A 23,060-nucleotide genomic window follows, 5' to 3' on the forward strand; every position below is an offset into this window, starting at 1 on the left:
AGTATTGATTGACCTAGGACGGCCTAGGAGGAAGTATTGGATGAGAAGGTGAAATGGCGGTCTTGGAAACTATTGGTAGGGTGAGTAGGTGCCTATTAAAAATATATGCATATCATTGGCAGATCTTCGCCTAACCAGACCCTCGGAGAGCAGCACGTTGAAGGCGGCAGGTTTGTTCTAACGAGTCTTTGAGTATCGAATAAAAAAAACACACAATGCACTTATTAAACACCGCCGATGCAGCGTCCTAATGAGTAGAATATGATGCAAATTAAAACAGGCTATTGGACTGTAAATTTACACAGGCACTTACACACAATCACTCACTTTCACTGCACGGCTCGCGTCTTCACCGACCATCCACTCCCTCGATTATTACCTACCGTCACCTGCAGAGAAGAAAGAGAGAGAGAACAGCTTCAGATTCAGTGATGTCAGGGGGTGCCCATGCAACCCTATGCATTAATATCCATTGACTGGATAACTTGTATCGTCAAACGTGAATATTAGTAATATCTAACTACTTATTTCTGAGTGATAAATAAATTTAAATATATACATAGCTGAAGATTTCATTTCGAAAAGAATAGGCATAAAGCAGAATGAATGAGTGTGATAAATGCTAATCGTTTCTGACAAATTCCAACCCGTGAGTCACGGCCACACTGTTATAGATGGTAGTAGAAGACACAATGGAGACATGGGACTATCCAACGCTCCAATAGGGTGGTTTCCTATTACTTTTTTATTGCCTAAATCGAAAGATTATAACTCCTGGAGTACGTATTTCACGCTTTTAGATTTTTAAATGACGATATCTATTTTTCGCGATTAAACGAAAAGTGAAAAATTTCAAGCGCGCGAAAGCGCGACGGGTAAGTATGAATGACGGGAAAACTCCCGTGTGAAGTCGTGCTGGTTCCCGCTGCCGCAAGTGAGGTGACCTTGGGGCGAGGCTCTGAGCGCTGAGGCCAGATTGGCGCCCATGCGATGCCACTCCACGTGACGTCACAGGGACCTAGTTTTTATACGAGTAGATAGGAGTTTTACATAGCCTGAGGTTACCAATGCATGCATGAGGCACAGAGCTCAGGGAAACGTCTTAATAATCACCTAATATTAAAACTGTCTAAGGTCGGAAAGTTTTCTTCGTTTGATAAAGTATTAATAATCCTTATTTAAGCCAAGCGCTACCAGCTGGCAGGGTACTCTTCTACCTCCTAGCATCCTGCGTCGTATCAGCGCTCAAAGCCTCGCCCCAAGGTCACCTCACTTGCGGCAGCGGGAACCAGAACGACGTCACACGGAGTTTTCCCAGCATTCATACTTTCATACTTAGCCGTCGCGTTTTCGCGCGCTTGAAAATTTTCACTTTTCATTTAATTTCATTTCTCGCGCTTCGAGTCGGCTGACAAAATATAAGTGGGGGAAGATGTATTATGTTCTGTACATCTCGTAGGATATGTCGTGGCCGCGGTAAAACTTAGCACGCTGATTACAATTCTGATTAGTTTGTTTTCAGCAATCAAATCCTACAGAATAAGTTGTATTGTGCTGTCCAAATGATGTACAGTAGAACCTCGGGTAACGACCACAATCCGTTTTAGAAAGTTGGTCGTTATCCGAAATGTTCGCGATCCGAAAGAATTCTCACCATAAGAAACAAAGGTAATAGGAGTAATTGGTTCCCATCTCCTATTGACTCGCTATTATATGAAAGTTAAAGGGTATATAGGTATTGCATTACATTGTATTACTTGTAGACTTACTATTGTAGACATTGTATTACTTTGTATCCATTTGGGATCGCACAGCACCGAACACAAACATGGCTGCTACACATTTGTTCGCCAACCGAAATTTTGTTCGCTATCCGAAGCAAAGTTTTAGCGAAATTTTTGCTTGTTATCCGAATTGTTTGTTATCAGAGGCGTTCGCTAACCGAGGTTTCACTGTATTAACTTTAAATGCAATTCTCTTTTCTTCTAATTTACATGGACATATTCCAATAATATGGTTTCTGTATCTTTGATTCTGACGCCTAAAAGTAATTGACCGACATTGGAAAATCATGAATACTCTGGAATCATACTAATTACGGATTACAGTGGATTACGCTATGAAAAAAATCTGTGAAAAGAATATATTTCCTTAAACAACAACTCATTAACTCTTCCACTAGCAAATTCCCTCGTTATTAACTCCAACTTCATTGTTTGACTTTTTTCCTGCCAGATCGGCCTTCTCCACCACCGTGCGGCTTAGGGACATGCCTTGATGATTCGGCATGAACGATTGTGGGCGCGCGTGGCCACCTTCGAAGTGTGAATGTACGGGATATCACAGCGCCCTTTCCTCGCTCTATTTTCCTCACCAGAGAGGAAAGAATCCCTCCCCCCCACCCACGAAGGAGTTAGTTTGTTTATTACGTCACCAGGGCGCGCGCTCCCCGATTCGTCGGTACCTCGTTCATTGTTTAGTTTGAACAGACGAGCGGGCTGAGGCGAAGGTGGTGCCGCCATTAGTCCTTGCCTTGCTTGCAGAGAATGCGACAGTCACCCAGTTTTGAGGGTGAGAAAAATGGGAACTCATAAAGTGTAGAGGAGGTGAGTGAGGCGTGAGGAGAAACCTACAGGATTTTTCAGAAACGAGACGTGACTAAGGGCAAGGGAGTGTTCCTTCCATATCTACACCAGGAAACGTTCTGGACTCGTCAAAGGCCTTCTATGCAGTGCGGGATTACGTTTACATCGCTCACTGACCGGAGGAGAGAGTAAGGTAGCATTAGCAGACGGATCAAACAGCAGTGTTTCCTCCATTCCTTCACTTACACTTGAAGAGATTGGGAGACTGGGACTAGACGTTCATTAGGAGACAATTTTTACGTGCCTCCTTCAACGCGGGACCACACTTGGATCACTAAGTGATAGCAGGAGAGATTAAGGTTGCAATTTCAAGTGAGACTTTGACACCATCTTCTCCTGCAATACGGATATTGCATTGGATATCCTGGGAGTTCTGCGTCCATCTGTGCCAAAGTATTTTTGGAGATCCATTAAAGTATACTCGGAAAAGACATCACGGTAACTCAGGAAACAAAATCAATTCCTCGCTGGAAACTAATCGACTCTAAAAAGTGAGAAATTAACTGTGTGAATGCAATTCCGACTGTCGAATTCGTTTACAGAGGGGAACAGTAAGGCAAGATTTTCTCCAGCATTGATGGAAAAACAGATTGATTCCTGAAAATAGGACTAGTGATCGTATGCGTTCTTATCATTGGGTTAAACTTGAGAAAAGGTGGGCTGATGTATACGGAAAATATTTAAAGTTTAATCAAGGCCAATCAACTACTAAAACAAAAGTTAAGCAAAGTTTAAAAGCGTGTAACAATTCTATTTGCCACCAGCACACTAGTCATACGTCTCCAGCCAAGAAAAACGGACAAGCCATTCAAATGGTTTTGAATGAGCAGGAAAGTTCTGATCACTCCATCAAATAGTACGTATGAGATATCGTCTATCCCCAGAGATTATAGTGATTGACATCCGTGAAGTCTCCAACTAAGCAAAGGTGAAACAGGTAGTGAATCGCAAACTATTGGATTGCCACGGAAACTTATCTCGTGTTCCTTCACATCGGAATATTTAAATAATTAAAAATCTCAGTTTTTTGGACGAAGAAGTTCCAAGGTCTCAGTTTCTCCATTGCCATATGTGATGTGATCACAGATGTGAATTAGTGTGCGTAATATCGTTCAATCACCCGCACGAGAAATTCGTGTGGTACGAAATTAATCTTGCGCTAATCTCTACATCATTTTTGTTTGTCGCGAGTGATCTATATCTTCAGTGGTGCGTTTTGCTGACGAGAGGCAATCGAGAAAAAGTTCGAAGAAAATTTAGTGCTGAGCCAAAGGCGAACAGAGGTGACCTCGAAATAGCCTTCAATAAATTGCACAAGAAATATTCGCGTGGTACGAGATTGATCTTTCGCTAATTTATCCATCATTTTTGTTCGTCGCGAATGATTCACGTCTTCATTGGTGCGTTTTGCTGGCTAGGCGCCATAAAAAAAAGTTTGGCCTTAGTAAAAAAAAATAAGTGCCGAGGCAAAATTCAACAGGAGTGAACGTGAACAGTTTGGAACTAACGGAGTGAATAATTAAAAATAATCATATCATTCAATTAACTAAAAATATCCTTCAATAAATTGCACGAGAAAAAATCGTGCTGTACGAGATCGCTATTTTCTCTATCACTTGTATTTGTCGCGAGTGCTTCAAATCTTCAGTTTTGTGGGCGACGGAGAGACAATATCAAGAGAACGGTCGGTCCGGGACATCACCGGATGAGAGACAGTTACGTCGTATCGTGTCGACGGACGAGTGTTTGTCGTCGAAGAGCGGTCGGCCGGGCCCTTCTTACCTAGGTGTCGCTTCGTCGTCCTCCGTCACCTGTGAATTCGCTTCGTTGAAGACCGTGTTTGCCGGTGCTTCGGCCCGCGCCCTGGCGGCTTCCCTGTCCTCGACGGCCGCTCTCCTGGCGGCGGTGCAACTCGAGACATCAACGGCCTACAGAGACCGGTAATTACTAATTAGCCCAGACTACTTTTGAATTATTATCATTGATCATTTTTACTCGTTACTTTTCGCCTCATTGAGTCATTATTTAAGTATTCTACCTATCAATGAATGAAAGTGTATTAGAACCCAGGGTTTCCCCACCAGAGCAAATACAAAATACCACGATTTCTGCTCAAACAACAAAAATTAAAAATATACCAGGCATAATTCTATTTGCAACTAAAACAAAATATCGAAAGCAAAAATAACATTAAGTTAGCAATAAGAACAAACAGAATCGATCAAGAGGAAGAGGAAAAAATTCAGAGAAGAAAACTTCAGATAACTTTTGATAGCACACCATAAAATTAAATATAATTTATCGACGTAACTATAATTTACACCAAACAAATATAATTGATACCATAAAAATAAATGTAATTACTGACTTAAGTTCTCTCTGATTAATTATTAAAAATCTTTTATTTGAAATTGAATAGAGAAGAAGAATCCTCTATAAATAACAGCAAGGAATTCCTGAGATTACAAATAGATACGAGAAAAGAATTGGGATGAGCGTTTGTCCGAGTTATAGAAGGCTTAGTTGGAGGGAAGGATCAGTTCCAGGGGCGGTCCGGGGTGATGGGCCCCCATTCAGATTTTAGGAAATTTCATGCCCGTAAATGGATATTTTGACGCCATTCTAGCTCTTAAATTCCAGATAAAAGGTAATACATAAATATAGCAATTTCGTGCGTAAAAATACTTCGAAAGTGAGAATTTCACAATTTATAAAATAAAATACTATTTTATGGTTGTTTATTTATTTATTTATTTCCATACCACCAAAAACAGCTCTATACGGCCTTTTACATCGGGGTTATTAACATGTTAACAATTTTAACGTACACAAACAACCATGCCCTGAATAGGGGTAACTTAACCCAGGCGGGACTCGAAATTTTATATTTATCTGTAGCGTTATTAAATTTTTAACTAAAATAAAAAATATCATCTACTATTAATTGAATTTATTCCTTGAAACTGTGTCAACATCTAAAGGCAATAGTAAAATTTATACACGGTGAACGATCATGCGAATGATAATGGTGAATGATCACGTGATCATTCATAGGTTCATGCGAACAAAATAGAACATGTTCTAATTTTCACTGAATGACCATGCGCATGACTGTTCATTCGCGAATTTTTCCGTTACACACGGCGAATGATTTCATCCGCATGATCTTTCAGCATAATCGTGCGCATGATCATTCGCCGAGTATAGCGGCCTCAAGAAACCACTAAAATTACCTTTTCCAATAACCCTATCAAAAAGCATTTGGTTCTCTTTTATATTCCAACATCTTTATTATTGTTTTCATTTTTATATAAAACGTTTACAATGAGCATGCATACAGTGTACAGCAACTAATGAAAACTTAGTATTTTATAATAGCAAAAAAAACTGGTTCAAGTAATCTGATTATTTTTATTGCCCCTTTCATATACGCCTCGCTATAGAAGATACAGCCGCAAAATATAATATTTGTGTCTAATTCAAAGCACCAATTTACCTCGAATGCTCAAACAAGTTTTGTTTTCGCTGCCGTGAAAAAGTTTGAAATATTTTTGTTTTTATTTTTTTAATTTCAATTAAAATTTAATTTTTTCTAGGTTCATTGTTCACTGAACAATTAAAAAAAAGGTTACAACTTAAATACCATACCACATGATAATTTTTGTGGATCTCATTTTTCATATATGTGCGTATGTACGCAAGTTGTTTACACTTATCAGAGATTAAATACAGAAAGAGAAAGTTCATTTTCATGTTCCTTTATTTTTAATGCATAGTTTCATATGCTCCTAACCGACTATTAATTAATAACCAAACCTTTCTGGGCAAATTTTACGAAATTGAATTATTTCACCCTGAGGTCTGACAGACCTATGATAGGCTGTGAGGCATAGGATGTGATAAAAATATACGCTAGGTGGTCAAGGGTTAAAATCATAATCACTGTGGGCCCCCCCCCCCCCCAGTACAGCAGGAAATTTTCGATATAATAGAGTAGAAATTTTCAAACACGACTCGGCTGGTTCAAATACCGAGCGATCAAAATACTTTTTTCTGTGGTTTGTGTCCTATTGAAATTACACCGAAAAATTCATCCGCAATTGAAGCTTAAAATTTTTGGTGAACTAGACTGGAAAACCTCCCCATAGGAAATTGACCAGTGATGACGAGGTTGAAATAGTCGTGGAGACAATCAACCGTTATAATACTGCGTTGCACAATAAGGTGTCTGCTTCTTTCGCTGGTAGGACACCGGCATATTCTCGGGGACTCCCTCGGGAGGTAAGGCATCGTCTACGGGCATGCACGATCTTCCGTATTATCGCATATGAGTCGCTGAAGAGGAAGCTTCTCAACCGCCTTCCAAAAAGTGGTTCACGCCATGCATTTTGGTTGAGAGCATATGGCATCGCGCCGATCATATTTCGATCTGCATTGGCATGACATTGGCATACATTTCCAGAGCATATTAGAATAATAATGACCTGTGCTCCCGAATCTGCAGAAAGATACGCTTATTTTCTGACGACGCTGTCATCTCTCGCGGAGTTAGTGACCTCTCTGACATTGAAAGTGTAACATCGGATTTAAACATCGTTCATTTGTGGAGCCAACAGTGGGTACTCGAACTTAACTCGAGTAAATGCATGTCGGTACATTTCTTGCAGATGTCGTCCAACAATTCCCTTGCTTACACTGGGGATGGTGTTAGCATAAAAGCAACAGATGAAATGAAGTAACTGGGAGTTATAATAACTTTGAACTTTTCGTGGGAAACACAACGAATATTTGTGGCCAAGGGCGTACCCAGGATCAAACCCATAAGGGGCTTTGGTCGTTCAAGTTGTAACATTTTTGCATGGAAAAGGTGAATGAAACAAAAATAAAAAATAAATCATAACAGCACTTTATTAGTTTTTAAAATTATTTTCTCAAAAAAATATTTTAATTTAATAACAATTTTTATTATAATTACAACTTCAATTACAAGAGCCCTTAAGAATGTAGGATTCATCAAGCGTATTGTGGGAAGATTTTCGGAAGAAAATGTATTAGAGAAGAGCTGTTTCGCACTTGTCCGACCACACCTTGAATATATGCAGCTAGCGTGTGGGATCTGGCGCAGAAAGATTTAACATAATAAGGATCGATCACTAATTCAAAATTAAGTATATCAAGAGACATAAAACTGGAATTCTGAAGGAATGCTTCCTACACAGAGGGATAATGGAGTGGAATAACCTAATCGGTTATTGATTGACGCCATTGTGGTTCATTAGGGAGCGTTATAAATGGGGTAATTCGGGTAAAATTTAATTTTTCACCAGTATTGGTATTTGCAGTAATGTGTATACTATAGGTGTATTCCTGTTCCGTTACTTTGCTCTAAGTTAGGAAGGATTTTCATTGATTTATTATAATTCTCATGTTAACACCACGCGATACGTAATTTTTGTAGCAATATGTATTAAGGGTCTGAAATTTGGATATAATATGTAAAACGTCATGTGGGTATTGCAGTAGGAATTTCAGTGCCCTGAAAGAAATGACTCGGGAGTTATACTCGATCATTTCCCTTGGGATTCCACATTCAGACAGTAAAATATGGTTAAACTGTTGTTGTGGTTGATGTATTCATGGTAGGGGTTTGAAGTTTGGATATAATATGTAAAACGTCACGTGCGTATTACAGTATGAATTTCAGTGCCCCGAAAGAAATTACTCAGGAGTTATAGTCGATCATTTCCCTTAGAATACCGTATTCAGACAGTAAAATACGGTTAAACTGTTGTTGTGACTAATGTATTGGCCTTAAATCAAAAAGTTAGAAAATCACACGTAAGATTTTCATCGCAAATCATCGGATTACCTCTTATTATCACAAATTAAAGCTATGACTTTGCCATTCTACAGTCATATGAGTCATCAAATCGGGAGATTAACGCAGCTCTCCACTCTGCTCTCTTAACGGCCTTTCTTCCAGTTCATTTTTCCCTCTTCGATTGTTTTCATCTGGCCAATATGTCTCGCAATGTGGCTGGTTGTGTCTTCTTCATAGGGTTTCAGGAAGAAAACTCTTTCCTCTTCTCTTCTTAAAAATCCCTCGCTACTTACAATGGTCGATCCATTTTAACTGCATCATTCTTCGGTATTTCAATTTCATTGTGGATCTGAAAAAAAGTTCACTTAATATTCCTGTATCTGAACGTTTCCTTTGAACTGATGACTGCGATTGGCGGCAACTGTTTAATAGGATACTTGCTGACCCGGCGAACTTAATGCCAGTACAGTCAAGCTTCCGAAATATCACACGGATTTTGAAACAACCGTAATGACGTGACCAATAGGTAATTCTTGTGAGAGGCAGTTACGAAATTCAAGCATACCCTCTTCCGCAATATTATATGCCAAAATATATACGTTGCTAGCATGAATTTAACTCTACTCTTGTGCATCCATATCCCTTCTAAAGTATATTTATGAAGTTAATAGTATGAGTATTGCTCTTTGAGTAGTTCTAAATATATACAGCCCCCCTGATCAACCACACAGTTACTCGCCACTCATTACCATGTAACATGGGCATCAGACTATTTTCTTGGGAGCAAATAAAAATTTAATTGAAAAATAGAGTGAGGAAGTGATTCATGCGCAATTGAGTTTTTATCACAAAATGCATTGTAATGATGGAAGAAGGAGGATTTAAGCCTGTAATATTGTAGGCTAGCTCATAACTTGAAATATATTATATGCATTTTTTTATTGCTTCAGTAGGTAAAATTACCAGCAAATCCAGTCATTATAAGACTTTAACGTCAAAAATAAATGGAAAAGGACCAGATGCGATTGTGAACCATCAGGATTAAATAATTTTACTCCATTATTTAAGCCACATGTATCTCGTGAAATTGTTCTGCTTACAACATTTTTGTGTAAAATTACGATGACATATTTGATCACCTTTCTTGGAGTCTTTAATATTACTGCCGTGTACTGATTACCAGAGCCTACGAACTTATTTTTGAGAATAAGATGAGTGGAAAATCATTCAAAGCTCGACTTATTGGATAACTTGAGCTGAATACCACCAGTTGCATGACAAGTACAAGAAACAAAAGCCCATCAATTTTAATGCGGCGTTGGGAACACGGAAATAAATTAAATGTCCCTCCATATAAATTTACAATAGTCTATAGTATCATTTACTCTTAATTTGCGTGTTACAACTACCCTAAAAACCATTTAATTCCGACCCTTCTGTTATGTACAGTCACTTTCAAAAGTTTTAGGACTAAGCTTGTGGCGCCACTTCTACTTCTCGAGGAATTTTAGTTTTCCTTACTCTTTTTGTTTTCCTTTATTACTCATCAAAAATATTTCATGTGTGCGTAAAGACATATTAACTCAGAGGGAGATTTTACTTGCAAATTGATCATTCTATTTCGATTAACGTCAATTTTAATGATTATTTCGTGTGCATTTACTTTCTATTTTAATAATGAAAAACACTGTTACTTCCACAAAATTGTGGAAGTAACAAAGTGTTTTTCATTATTAATATGGAGCCCTTCCACCACGTAAATGCTTCAAGTTTCGATTTACTTTCTATTTGTCCAGTTTCACTGTTGGTTTGTTTTTATAACACAAACCCTATCTGCGGCGCCACCTCCATGGGGCCTGAGGGGACCCGAGCCCCCTCAAAAATTCGTTATGCGTGTGAGGAAAAAATGTGTCAGGCTTGTCGATTTTCCCCGGAGTGTCCAGTCATCGAGATTCGAATTATCAGGGTTCTAATGTTGATCATATGACTCTTCTAAAATACTTAAAAAACTTAGAACTCACTACTTATAAACTTTCCTTTGGCAAGATTCCTGGCTTGGGCCCCCCTAATATTTTTTGTAAGTCGGCATCCCTGTACCCTATCTGTAGTTGTGGTGGCCTAATGGAGTAAACGTGCGACTTAGATTGTGATAATAATAAGATCGTGTCCCCGACATGAAAAACTTCATCCAAAACTTTCTTTTCGATCGTTCACTCGCCTTGTAGTTCTTTATATACATTAAATACTTTTAAATTCTGTGCAACAGCTTTACGTACCTTTTTAACAATAATGGGACACATAAGAGTTAGGAATTAGGAATGGTTAGGCTCTAAAATATATATGAAGAAATACTAAACTAGTTAACGACCTAAAAAAAATTACGAGGGAAGTTTTGATCCTCATTCATTCGTTTTAAATTTATTGAAGGTTTCAAATCATTTTCAATTCGCTGTAACACTTTATATTTTTTTCGAACGGTAATTAATCATATAAAACTTAGGGATAATGACTGCACCAGCTGCATTCTGGATATAAGCGCATGAAATTTTGGTTTTGTGATCCACAATTGCAAAAAGCAAGGAAATATGTAAGGAAATTAGATCGGGGAATAGGAGTTGGGGATGAGGAGGTGGTTCCGTTAGTTAATAATTTTGCGGCAACTAGGGGCGCAGCTAGGAATTAAGGCTAGGGGGGGTTTAGGTGCAACTAATACCGTGGTGTGTAGGGGTATAGAATACCCAACAGGATAAGCGGTATGTGCGAGATTAATTAATTGTGGAATTATAACATAAATGGTTCAAAATGGTGAGTTTTACGGCTTTCTGAGGGATATTTTATTAATTCTTATACTATTCTATAAGTATTATCAATCCAATTAAGCAAAATGGATTAAACTTAAAAATTTCTCCAAGCTCTGGGGGGGGGGGTTTCATCCCCCAAAACCCCCGTCGCTGCGCCACTGGCGGCAACGGTCTGCGTCAAAGTCGAAATTTAATTCCAAAATTAGTCTACCCATAGAAACTATAAACAACTAATTGAATGAAAACCTTGAAAAAAGAACATAAAACTTCAAAAACGTTGGTCTTGAACGTTTTTCATTGTTATAACAAATATGAGATTTATAATAATCCATGATACTGTATCAAAAAAACAAAATAGTAAAAAGCAATCCTTCCTTCCTCATGCACTCTAACCCTAATTAGCCCCGTGTTTCCTCACCCATTTCACCCTCCCTGCCTCCATCAGCTGGTTGAAGACCATCAAAACAGGGAAACCCACCTTCCCCCTCCATCCCTCTCAACTCACCACACTCTTTACCGACTGATAGATGCTCTTACTGAGGCACCGGGCTTGTAATTTACGGAGATGCATGCGTGATCGATGCACCTGACCATGTAACAACGTTAAGAAACCCGGGTCGTGCTTTTTCAAACACAGGCTATTTCAAAGAGATTATGCGTATTACGAAGTATTATTTTGTCAAAACTATCGATCGCTGCGCCTCGGTTTTTTCCGAGGCTGCAAGAAGACTTGAAACTTTACTAAACACGCATGAAACTTTACTCCCTGTAACTACGCTAAATTAATCGAAACTCCGCTGCTCGTAGTGAAGTTTCGATCCCAAAAGTTGAGTGGGAGGGATAAGAGGGAATAGTTTCGACCCATTACGTTTGACATACGTGTAGAGCGGTTAAAACATTGAGCATAAAAATCGAATGGCCGGTTTGCAATCACCCCTCTCCTGTTAGCGGTAAAAATTATGAGTGTCTCATGCATTCAATGGCGGTAGGCCGAACCTTTACTTCATTCAACCATTCTTCGTACTCGGTGCGTAGGTCGAAACTAAACTGTTCGAAGGTGAAGCACGTGGTCCTTCCGGTGTAAAACATCATCTGCGTTTCGTTTCACCCCAGAGTTTTACTTTAGTTTCGACCCGAAATACTTTTAACTCCGATTTCGTTTCGACCCTGAGTTTAGCTCCCCGGGTTTAATTTCATGTCATTTCGTTTCTACGTTTCGCTCCCGGAAACGAAACTATTGAAATATCACTGGATTTGACTTTCGTTTAGTTTCCCTTGCCATCCCTGACTCTTACACAGACTAACAATAATCCAGTACAAGGCATTAAGGACAATCGCCGGCACCCTCTGGTTCGTTTTCAACAAGTACATACACGATAACCTCAAACAAAACCGCCTACTCAATATCTGAACGAAATAGCCAACTCACTCGAACAATCTCTACACGGAACACAAAACACACCATTACAACCACTTTCGAATTACGATGAAAACCCATACTTCAATTGCAATAGATCGACAGGAAAAATAGCGCATCGACACAACGCAACAACGCTAAGAATAGCCGAATATCGGAACTTATTATCGTCATAATACAAGAACCTCGCCACGCTAGGATTACATGTAACAGCTGAACATCGCGAAATATTACTGGATGCATAGTTACCAAAATATCGTAGCGTTGAAATGTGTCTAAATTGTCGTGCCATGCTCATTGATACATGGGCGTCGCCGCCATAGGACATGGGGGACGCGTCCCCCCCAATATTTAAAATTTTCCGGGGAAGGACCCCCGGACCCTCCGTCCTGTCCCGGGGGGGGGGGTGCCCCGGACCCCCCTTTTGTCCCCACCAAATTGTTGATGCTGACGACGCCAATGCATTGACACGTAAGTTTCCCACGTCATGTGATAAATATGATAGGTTTATGTGATTACCGAAGAGGGTGGTAGCTATTCGCCCTCTAATTTTTTTTTCTTACTCTAAGTGCATGTGACGTATATAGAGACGCATGTTTGTATACCTATTCATCGCCTCGTTAAGAGACATCCTTATACGGAAACATTCTCCCTTTCTTATGATTGAAGCCACACCTATGGAATAACGTCACCGATTGACTGCGCATGCGCATAATACGTAGGCGCCAATAATCATCTGAGATTATCCGCCATATCTTATCGTTAAGCCTGCCGGCCATGCCGCGAGCCAATAGATCTTAGTCTACCCATTCCGCTCAGAATGAGAGGTTACGAAATGAATTCGTCAGGTTGCCGTCTCGAAAAAGAAGACATTACTCATTAGATGACCCGATTTTTCTGTACCAGGTGGACTTGGATTAGCGAGTAGAATCGTTCATCTTGCGTGCCATCGCAAACATTGCACTAACATTTTCGATTTTCCGAGTTTGAAAAGCCGACTCATTTTCCAGAACACCTTATTGGCGCCTTCCTTGTGCTAGTCGGCAAAAACTACACTCAGGTTAATACTCATTATTGACGTGTTTTTAACTCAAAAGAAGAGTGGTGGAACTAGTCGCATTCGAAGATCTGCACCCTAACCCAACACACTGAGACTTGTCTATCGGTTTATTTTTCCGTGGATTTTTTACGACTCCGAACATTCGCCCACAGTTTTTCGTGTAGTGCCTTTTTAATTGACTTATTTTCTTGTTACGGTGATCTATACCCGCATTCCGGAAGCTGTACCAATAAAATCAAAGGTAAGTGTTGAAAGACCTATTTATTTTTATTCTATAATGAATGCTGTGTACATGACTGTATATGATAGGGAAATTGATGTCGAGATGACAACTGTAACTGCAATTACTCACTTCGTTCATTGATCACTTTTGACTGATTTACGAATTTGATGATGACGATGATGATTATGAAGACTGTGACTCACTCCACAGCAAATTATATTGAGCGTAGTTTTGGGATCCTCATCTCAATAGTAATAATAATAACAATACTAATAATAAATGGACTTTATTGGGCGAGATTGGAACTAGAAAGGGAGATTTATTTCCTATTACCTCCCTCAAAGGGAGATCAAACAGTTGAAAAAAGTTCAGCGCTGAGCTGTAAGATTTGTTTTTTTTTAGACATTTTAAAAGGAAGGCAACTGTTATATAAATTTGAAACGTTTTGGGCTGGAGATTATTAGAGTAAAGGAGGAGAGGAGCACTAATTAAGGGTATTTATGAAGCATGCATTGTCGTGGTCCTGTGTAGAGGGACCTTTCAAACAGGTCCAATGGACCTAGTTATTTGGCGAGGAAGGATCATGATTTTAACTTAGAGCCTCCGAGGTAGCTCTCAAATGCAATAAAATTTTCCCTCTCATATCTGGGTATAGTTATATTTTACCATCGGAATGGGCGCGGTTGAAGCCTGGGGTAAATAATATAGGTATACCAATTATCCCGGCTAATCACAGCTCAATCGTCTATGAGATTGAGCGTCGTCAATAGGGGCTTTCTCTTTTCTCTATAGCAGGTTTTATCGACAATGCTACGTCGCTTATCGAAAATCTTAACTAATTGCAACTGATTTTATCGATGTTCACTTAACAATCTTTTTCTCGGTAGCACTAACGGAAAATCTCGGTAGCCTATCCAGGTGATTGAGAGCCGTCTTCCAGCCATAAAGTTTATCGGTTTCGGTTGCTCAGCACGTGGTGAAGTTTTGATTCTGCAACAACTAAGCGATAAAGGTATTTCTACACTGCAAATTATATGCAAACTTTTGCAAAGAAGTTGCAAAGCATTAAAAAGTGCATTTAGTAATTCATTGTTATAAAAAAGACAACAAAAATATAGTTTTTGCGAGGGAGCAAGCATGTTGTTTTGGAGTAGACTTAAGGAAGCTATTTATCTTGTGAAAATTGGCATGGAGATAATATTTATGCATTCAAATTTTGGTGCTTCGATTATTTTTGCTGTCGGTAGTTTCTTTTGGCTCGATTGATAACTCCTCTCTTTTTAGGTACAGCACTAATCATTCTTGAGGAAAGATCGAATGTAATTGATCGTCGCGTGCAGGAAAGACGACTTAGAGATACTCAGAATCCTTATTCGTTCCGGATTTTCAATTCATAAGAGGCTTTCGAATCAGCCTCGATTTTGCCCTAGCACCGACAGATTCTTTGACGTCTTTTTTGGCACGCCAAAGGCAAAGTTCCCGAAAAATAATCACAGTTCCCCTCTTTTACTCAGAACCCATAAGAGGTCCATTTAAGTTCAACTGATTCAGGCGCGATTCAGCGGGAGTTCGACATGTTGAAATCTTACCATATCAGGCATATAAAACTCGAAATATGCAATTTAGGCTAGGAAGATGAGTATAATTTCCGTAGAGGAAATATTCAATGAAATTCGGTTTGAGCCCTCTTGAAGGTCAGTTAACAAAGGAATCTTTGCAAATGCGTATTCATATCATAGCAATCTTTATCTGCTTATTTATTTGGAATTAAAACGTACACTATGCAGCAAGACTGGACCTTCAGCACCAAAATTTGCTCCATTTTTACATCCGCACGAGAAATATGCTGAGGCGGGAAGGTACTCTAATGTTAAACAAGAAAACAATATCAGGACTTATAATATGGGAGGTAATGGCATTGTAAATGAATTGTATGTCTGATTGAAGTCAGAGACGGAAGAGACTAGGGAGTGATAAAGAGGAAAAAAACTGCATTAATTAGGTGCCTCGCGGAGATTTGGATTTCTGTATTTTACAATTTTTGCAAAGAAATTTGTAACCCTATTAAGGGTGCCAAGGTTAGTGGGAGCAGATAGTGACCAAATTTGGGAGCAATAGATGATCAGCGGAAGAACTATCGATTAGAAATAGGATTCGAGTGCCTTTTTACTCATGATATCTTTGAGCCAATAGAGTAGCCCATGAGATAAGAGTGGTATTAGTTTTTGATTAAATCGCATGAATGTGTTCCAATCCTTAGATTGTTATACTGTAGCGCTCCATTCAGTAAGTCCTCAGAAAAATAGTGCAGGTCCCGCGAGACATCTCTTCCATTAAAATCCCATTTACAACGAAGTTTGATCGTTCTCCACGGCCATCGCCAAAGATGGATTTTACAATATTTACATGAATTCATATAACAGGTTATTTGACTAATGTGCGAATCATTGAAAGCATTTGACTGATAATCGCCCACGACAAAAACTCAAATCATCATCATTTAGGGCCAAATTCGGACATATTTGCGAAGGACACATTGCGAAGACAAACATGACAGCACCCTGTAAAATCTAAAAATATGAAGGAAAATGTCTGTTTGTCTTTCCGCTATGCATTCCCATACGGCTACACGGATTGCAACCAAATTTGGTACGTAGATGTATCTCATGCTCCCTAAGCCCTTAGTGCTACTTCTGGTTGTATTTAACGCGTCCTTTGCGTCGTTTTCTCAGTACCGTTTTTTTCGTCAAATCATACAACTTCTGTGATTGGACATCCTGCCGGGTAGGCACACCTCTTTACTCGCTCAAAGGGAGAACATTAGGTACTCATAAGATTCTGCACTTAACTATTAATCCTCTCGGTGCAAAAATTTTTGCTGGGGTATGCGTTCACACGACGTTTTTGACATACGCATTTAATAATAATAATAAACTTATTTATTGTTCTAGGAGTGAACTCCTTTGGAGCATAGAAATTATTGAAGTGATGCGCAGGGCAATTAATATGGTAAAAAACCAACCTGAAAACAAATAAAGGAAGTGGTCATATGCATTGCTACCAATAGACGTATGCAATGTTATCATTTAACAATGAACTGGAAAAGAACTTAATTTCTTTTTCTGACAGAAAAACGAACATTAAACATACCAATAAACAAATAACACAACTTTTAAAAAGGAAATTTTGCTTATCAAATGAAAAAAGAACTGAATTACTACTTCTCACACAACAATGGACATTAGTCACATCAATGCGTAGATAGATAAAAAATTACATGATCAGTATTCATGGGTCGCCAGAAAGTAAGTGGGTGACAATCCTTTCCTTATATATTTCCTGTGATGCACTGTCTTTTACCTGTTTCGGCAAATCGTTCTACAGCTTTGAGGCAACAACAGTAAATGATTTCTGAACTGTAGTTGTACGGAACTGTGGGGTATACAAAAAACAGGGGTCTTGTCTTGTAACAACATTAGTGTGTTTACAACTAGGGAAAAAAGATCCTTTAAATACAGAGGGCTACCATATTTGAAGAGATTGAACATAAAGCAAGCCATATTATATTTTCTCCTTGATTTAAGATCAAACCGGGACAGCGTTTTGAAATAAGGGGTAATGTGTTCATCTCGCCGTAAATTAAAGATGAACCTCACGCAGGAGTTCAGCAGACGCTGTCGCTTAACCCGTTAACGCCTAGCGGTACCATATGGTACCAACTGGTAGTGCAATACTAAGCGAACTTTTTTTGTTATTTGTTGTAATTTTTTCGGGATTTTGAGAGTTTTAAACTAATAAGCATATTTATATACGTTTTACAGAAAAGTTTGCTTTTTTAAGCAAGAATTGACATTTTTGAGTAATTTTGATAATTAATTGTGCAAAATAGAATTTTTTAAACGTTTCCGGCATTAAAATGTGAAATTACTAACGCCTATTTAATTTCGATTTTTGACCCCTTAAGGGCGTAGCGGTACGCATTGTACCAGGCTGTATCTTCAAGACTGTTAGTGCTAAAAGTATTAAATTTGCATCTAATCAATCAGATTTTAAAATTGAATATTACGAAAAAGTTGGGATGAAATTTTTAATTCAGGCGCTACCGGGTTAATATTCAACTCCTTAGTTAAGTCATTGTACACAAGACTACAGTAACCTAAGTGAGGGAGAATGAGTTCGGTAACTAGTTTCTTTTTTAGCTGAAGTGGCATTAGATTTCTATGGGTTTTTAATTGATGTAGAATTGCATTTATTTTGTTGGATATCCTCATCGTGTGTTCTTTCCAGGAAAGATTCATGGTTAATGTCAGCCCCAAAATTTTCACACTGTTACAGAACGGCATGCTTACTTCCTCGACAATTATCATTGGCAGTTCTGTGAACTTTAAATTCGATACTATCTTGCTGTTGCCAATGATAATGCATTTAGTTTTAATGGACACGGACATTTACGGACACTGTAAAATCCTCTCGCCTAGCCGACAAAGAAATTTCAAGTTTCGTCCGATACATTCAGTGTTCCATTTTTTATTGTTAATAAAGATTAAATAAACAAATTCATATCCTTGACACATCATGGCAACGGAAATAAACAAGTTCAATTTCACGATTTTAAGTTGATTTTTCATCCTCCCACTAATTCCTAACCTTATTTACAATTTGTTAGGAATTATATCCAAAAAAAGAATAGCTTGATGAATTAAATATTTGTTTAAGAATATGTGATGATTCCTCCAAACCAGGAAGAGTAGCGACTCAACTTTTTCACTTTTCTTCCACCACGTGTAATGATGAACTCCTCTTTGTTCTCAGCCTTCTTGACAGGCTTTTCCATTGAAGTCGACGAGGTTTCTTCTAATATAGGTGTTGTCGTCGACATTGCTGCACCTTCTTGTTGAGAAATCTCCAGCGGGTACTGACGTTGTAAGGGACGATTGATGTAGATAATCCCCTTACCGCTATAAATCTTGATTTTTGCAGACCTCACGATCCCATCTTTTTCACTGTAGAGCTCCTCAATTTTCCCAAGGGGCCACTCGAACCTCTTCTTGTTGTCACATCCAACGAGTACCACATCTCCCACTGCAGTGGGTCGAATGTTGACTTTCTTCTTCTTCTGGATGAGAAGGGACAGGTACTCTTTTCGAAAACGATGCTTCAGCTGGGTTTGAAGATTCTGCATTTTTCGGTAGCCCTTTGGCAAAATTTCCTTCAGGGAAACCTCCAGGCATTGTACGTCTTAAAAACATGGATGGAGAGAGAGACACAAGATCATTTCCATCTTCGGTAATGGTTGTAAGTGGACGGTCATTGATGGTGGCAGCCACGCTTGCGATACAGGTGCGTAACTCATCAAATGACAACTTGCTCTTGCCGATCATCCTCTTCATGAGGCCCTTGACACTCCTTATGAGTCATTCCCAGAATCCACCCCACCATGGTGCTGCTTCACAGTTTAGTATCCACTGCAATTTCTTGACTTGACTTATTTTTGCGATTTCTTCCCAATTCAGTTTGTTGAATATGTTCTTTGCACCAATGAAGTTAGTACCGTTGTCGCTGTAGACAGTATTCGGTCTTCCGTAGTTGGCCACGAAACGTTCCAGAGAGTTGAGAAATGTCTCAGTTGATAATCCCGTAATGACATCCAGTGATACACATCTATAGACCGCACAAGTGTAGATCACGATCCAAACCTTCTGTCCATCTCGAATGATAAGTGGACCAGCCAGTTCTACTCCAGTGGTCTGAAATACTTCACTGTCTTGCACACGAGCAACTGGGAGTGTTGCCGTCTCAACCTCAAACGCTTTTGCTTCGTGCCTCCTACAAGCCGAACATTGGTGAATGATTCTAGTGACAGTCTTCCTAGCACTGGGTACCCAATATTTCTCCCTCAGTTTCCCCACAGTAGTCTGAATCCCTGCATGACAGTTGAAGAGGTGAATATCCCGAATAAGTCCTTCAACTAATGGATGATGCTGTGGTAAGAGAATAGGGGAGATGAAATCAGTTGTATCTTCCCTGTGTACTAATTTTGACTTAATTCGCAACAATCCATCGGTCCCCATCACCGTGACTAAGTTTTTAGGAACTCCTCCTTGACCATAGGCTTGACATTGAATCTCCTTCAATACTGTCTTCTCTGCCAGTCGAAGTTCCTTCGTTTATATGATGGGTGAAGTAATCCTTGTCTTGTTACGACAATTGTAAGTGAAGCGATTGACCCATGACCAGACTGTTACATTCTTCTGATATGAGGAAAATATTGGAGCCGGAAATGGAATAGAGATCATTGATACGGTCGTTTTCTTCCGTTCCTTATGGATTTCATCCTCGTCCTGCTCTTTCACCCCCATCATCTGGAATGCTTTCCGGATGTCAGCGTAAATTCCAACCTTGTGAAGCCGAAACCGGAGAAGTAATGTTGGAATGAGCTCGATGAGATTAGGACCTTTGTATAAGCAGTCATTGAGAGAGGGAAGCCGTCCATTTCTACACGAAGCGTCGAACACCGGTCGAACTGGAGTAGTGAGGTTTTCCTTGAACACTGGTCGATGGGGAAGAAAGTGTCCGTTGTCACCATCATCCACAGTTTTTTTGAAGTTTTCTTTCTCCCAATCTTTGAAAATGCAGTCGTAGTTCTCCCACTTTCCTGTTTTCTTCAACTTCGCCGTAGCTGACCTCAATCGTTTCTCTGCTACTTGACGATTTGTAGGAAGTGTTGACTTGGGCTGCTTCCAAGGAAGGGCCACATTGTATCGCCCGTTCATCTCTTCCTTCCGTACGGTCGCCTTGTAATAAGAAATCGCTTCGGCATCTTCCTCTGCTGCTTTCTTGACCGCCACGGGATCTGATATCCCAATTATTTCGAGATTCCATAAATCCGTGATGCTCGGATTGTTAGCCATCATGCTGCTGACTATGTACAGGAAAAGTTACCACTAACGATCCTTGGTACATCAGGAACGGGTCCTCCCAACGTCCAACCAAAGATTGTTTCTCTTGCAGTTAATCCACAGCCCAGTTTGAACCAATTTCCGGTTAGAATGGAATCCCAATAGTCATTGCCGATGAGTATTTGGATTTCTTCGTATCCCTCACCAACATCATTTACATGAATCCCCACATTAGCTAGATCGATGATCCACTGTCCATGGGGCACCTTGGGAAGATCTCCGCAGATATTCTCCCGTTGTAGTAGCTCGAAAGTTTTCTGTCTATTGTTTTGAAGAGACTCCAGTCGTATTTGAACCATCGGGTGCACAACTGGGGCCGTAACTTGATCTCCAAACAACACGTTCCTGAGCAATTCGCTTCCAATTATTTTTGCCTGAATTTGAGTTGCAGTAGAAGCCTTTATGTAGCTGCGTTGATTACCGGTGTCTCCCACGAGCCTGACTATAGACGAGCCTTTTTCTCCCACGACTCGAACTTGTATAGTGTTCAACAGTACATCCTTAGCACAACGATTCAGATTGTTAGCTGTGAGGGGAACATCCTGTGATAGTATCTCCTTTTTTCCAGTCTTTGACTCTTGTTATGAGTTTATTGAAGGGCAGAGAAGATGATAGTGTTTTCCTTGGCACACAATACACTTCACATGACTGCGACAGTCCCTGCTCTTATGCTTTCCCCGGAAACACACGTAACATAGTTTCTTCTCTCCCAATTTCTGTTTTCTTTCATCCAAAGTCATTGACTGAGCCTTGACGCATGCCATAGTTTCATGTCCTCCATTACAGAATCCACAAGAATGTCGTAGAGGAGCGGGACTGGCTACTAGACCTGCTGCTGTAGGAATATCATCTTCCTTCTTGGACTTCCAGTTTCCCTTTTTTGTCCTTCCTCCTTTCGTAGATTGAGAGGTGACAGGTTCATTGGAGTGGAAACCTGCTTTAGCCAGGTCGGTCTGTTGGACACTTCGTACCTCCACTCTCATAAATTCCATTAGCGCATCGAGTTGGTTGCCTTCAGTTTTGCTAAATGAGCTTCTATGCCAAGCACGAAGAATTTCTTCACTAAGTCCTGATTCCACAAGTGGGAAGATAAACGTCTCCGGATCCACTTTCCCTAACTCCAAAGCTTCCAGTGATCGCAGATGAGAACTGAGTTTGAAGTAGTATGACGAAAGGGTCATTTCTTCCTTTCCATTTGTATTCTTGATAACCAAATTCAAGAGCTCTCGAATGTAAACTTGTAGCAATAAATCTTTCCTTCTGAAACGTTCTTTTAAGGCACTTATGACATTGGGGTAGTTTTTGGCATCGGCTGGATAACTTTCCACCAACTCCTTAGCTTCTGTTTCCTTTTCCATAGCCTGTGATAGATACTCCACCTTGTCTGAATCTGTGAGTGTATCGTCGTCATGAATTTTACGAAAATGCGACCACCATCCAAGCCATGACTTCAAGTTCCCGTCAAACTTTTGCAGCTCAATCTTGGGGAGTTTGAGTCTTCTTTTGCTAACTGATCCTGTGTTGCTAATGGTGTCCATTTCCGTCAAGGACGTTTCTGAAGGCTGAATAGGTTTGATTATTCTCTCACACTTCCGTTGAACTACGGTGAATCGTCTTCGTAAATTCATTACTACTTGCATTTCATCTGCCACGGCCTCTTCGGATGCTTCTGATTCCTCTAATTCCTTAAGGATGGTATGGCATATCTCCTCCCATTTCCTCACAACGTCGTTCATCAGGGTGAGCTCGACTTCTGAGGCAAGATGATCAGGTTCTTCATCCTTGAGGTCAAGAAGCTTCTCGATGTCGGTAATCATCCTAGTAATCTGTATCTGCAACGCGTTCCTTCCTCTAATAAGCTTCTCCATTTTCTCGGCGGCAACTGCGCACTCTTGCGACCGGGATATTTAATTATACGGCGCACAATAATCCGTTGATATCTGGAACCACACTGGAATGATGCTGCTGTTCACTCCACTTCAGATGGGGAATTCAACCATGGTGAATGACACTTAAAAACTGGTGCGTGACCCTTACGTTTAGCGTCTTCTTCGTATGTATATTCTCCCACACTCTGGCTGCACACTTGAACGTTGACGATTGGCCACTAAAGGTACTTATCACGAAACAACGC

At 39.8% G+C, this 23,060-nt stretch overlaps 1 protein-coding gene across 1 annotated transcript in view; it reads left to right on the top strand.

Moving 5' to 3' along the window:
- The first annotated feature begins 4,236 nt into the window (after positions 1-4,236).
- Positions 4,237-23,060, top strand: part of LOC124161198 — a 72,317-nt gene continuing 53,493 nt past the window's right edge. The window contains exon 1 of the mRNA XM_046537446.1: positions 4,237-4,585. The gene's annotated coding sequence lies outside the window, so the exon portion shown is untranslated. The remainder of the gene's footprint in view (positions 4,586-23,060) is intronic.

This window comes from Ischnura elegans, chromosome 6 (assembly GCF_921293095.1).
Source record: "Ischnura elegans chromosome 6, ioIscEleg1.1, whole genome shotgun sequence".
Taxonomy (NCBI): domain Eukaryota; kingdom Metazoa; phylum Arthropoda; class Insecta; order Odonata; family Coenagrionidae; genus Ischnura; species Ischnura elegans.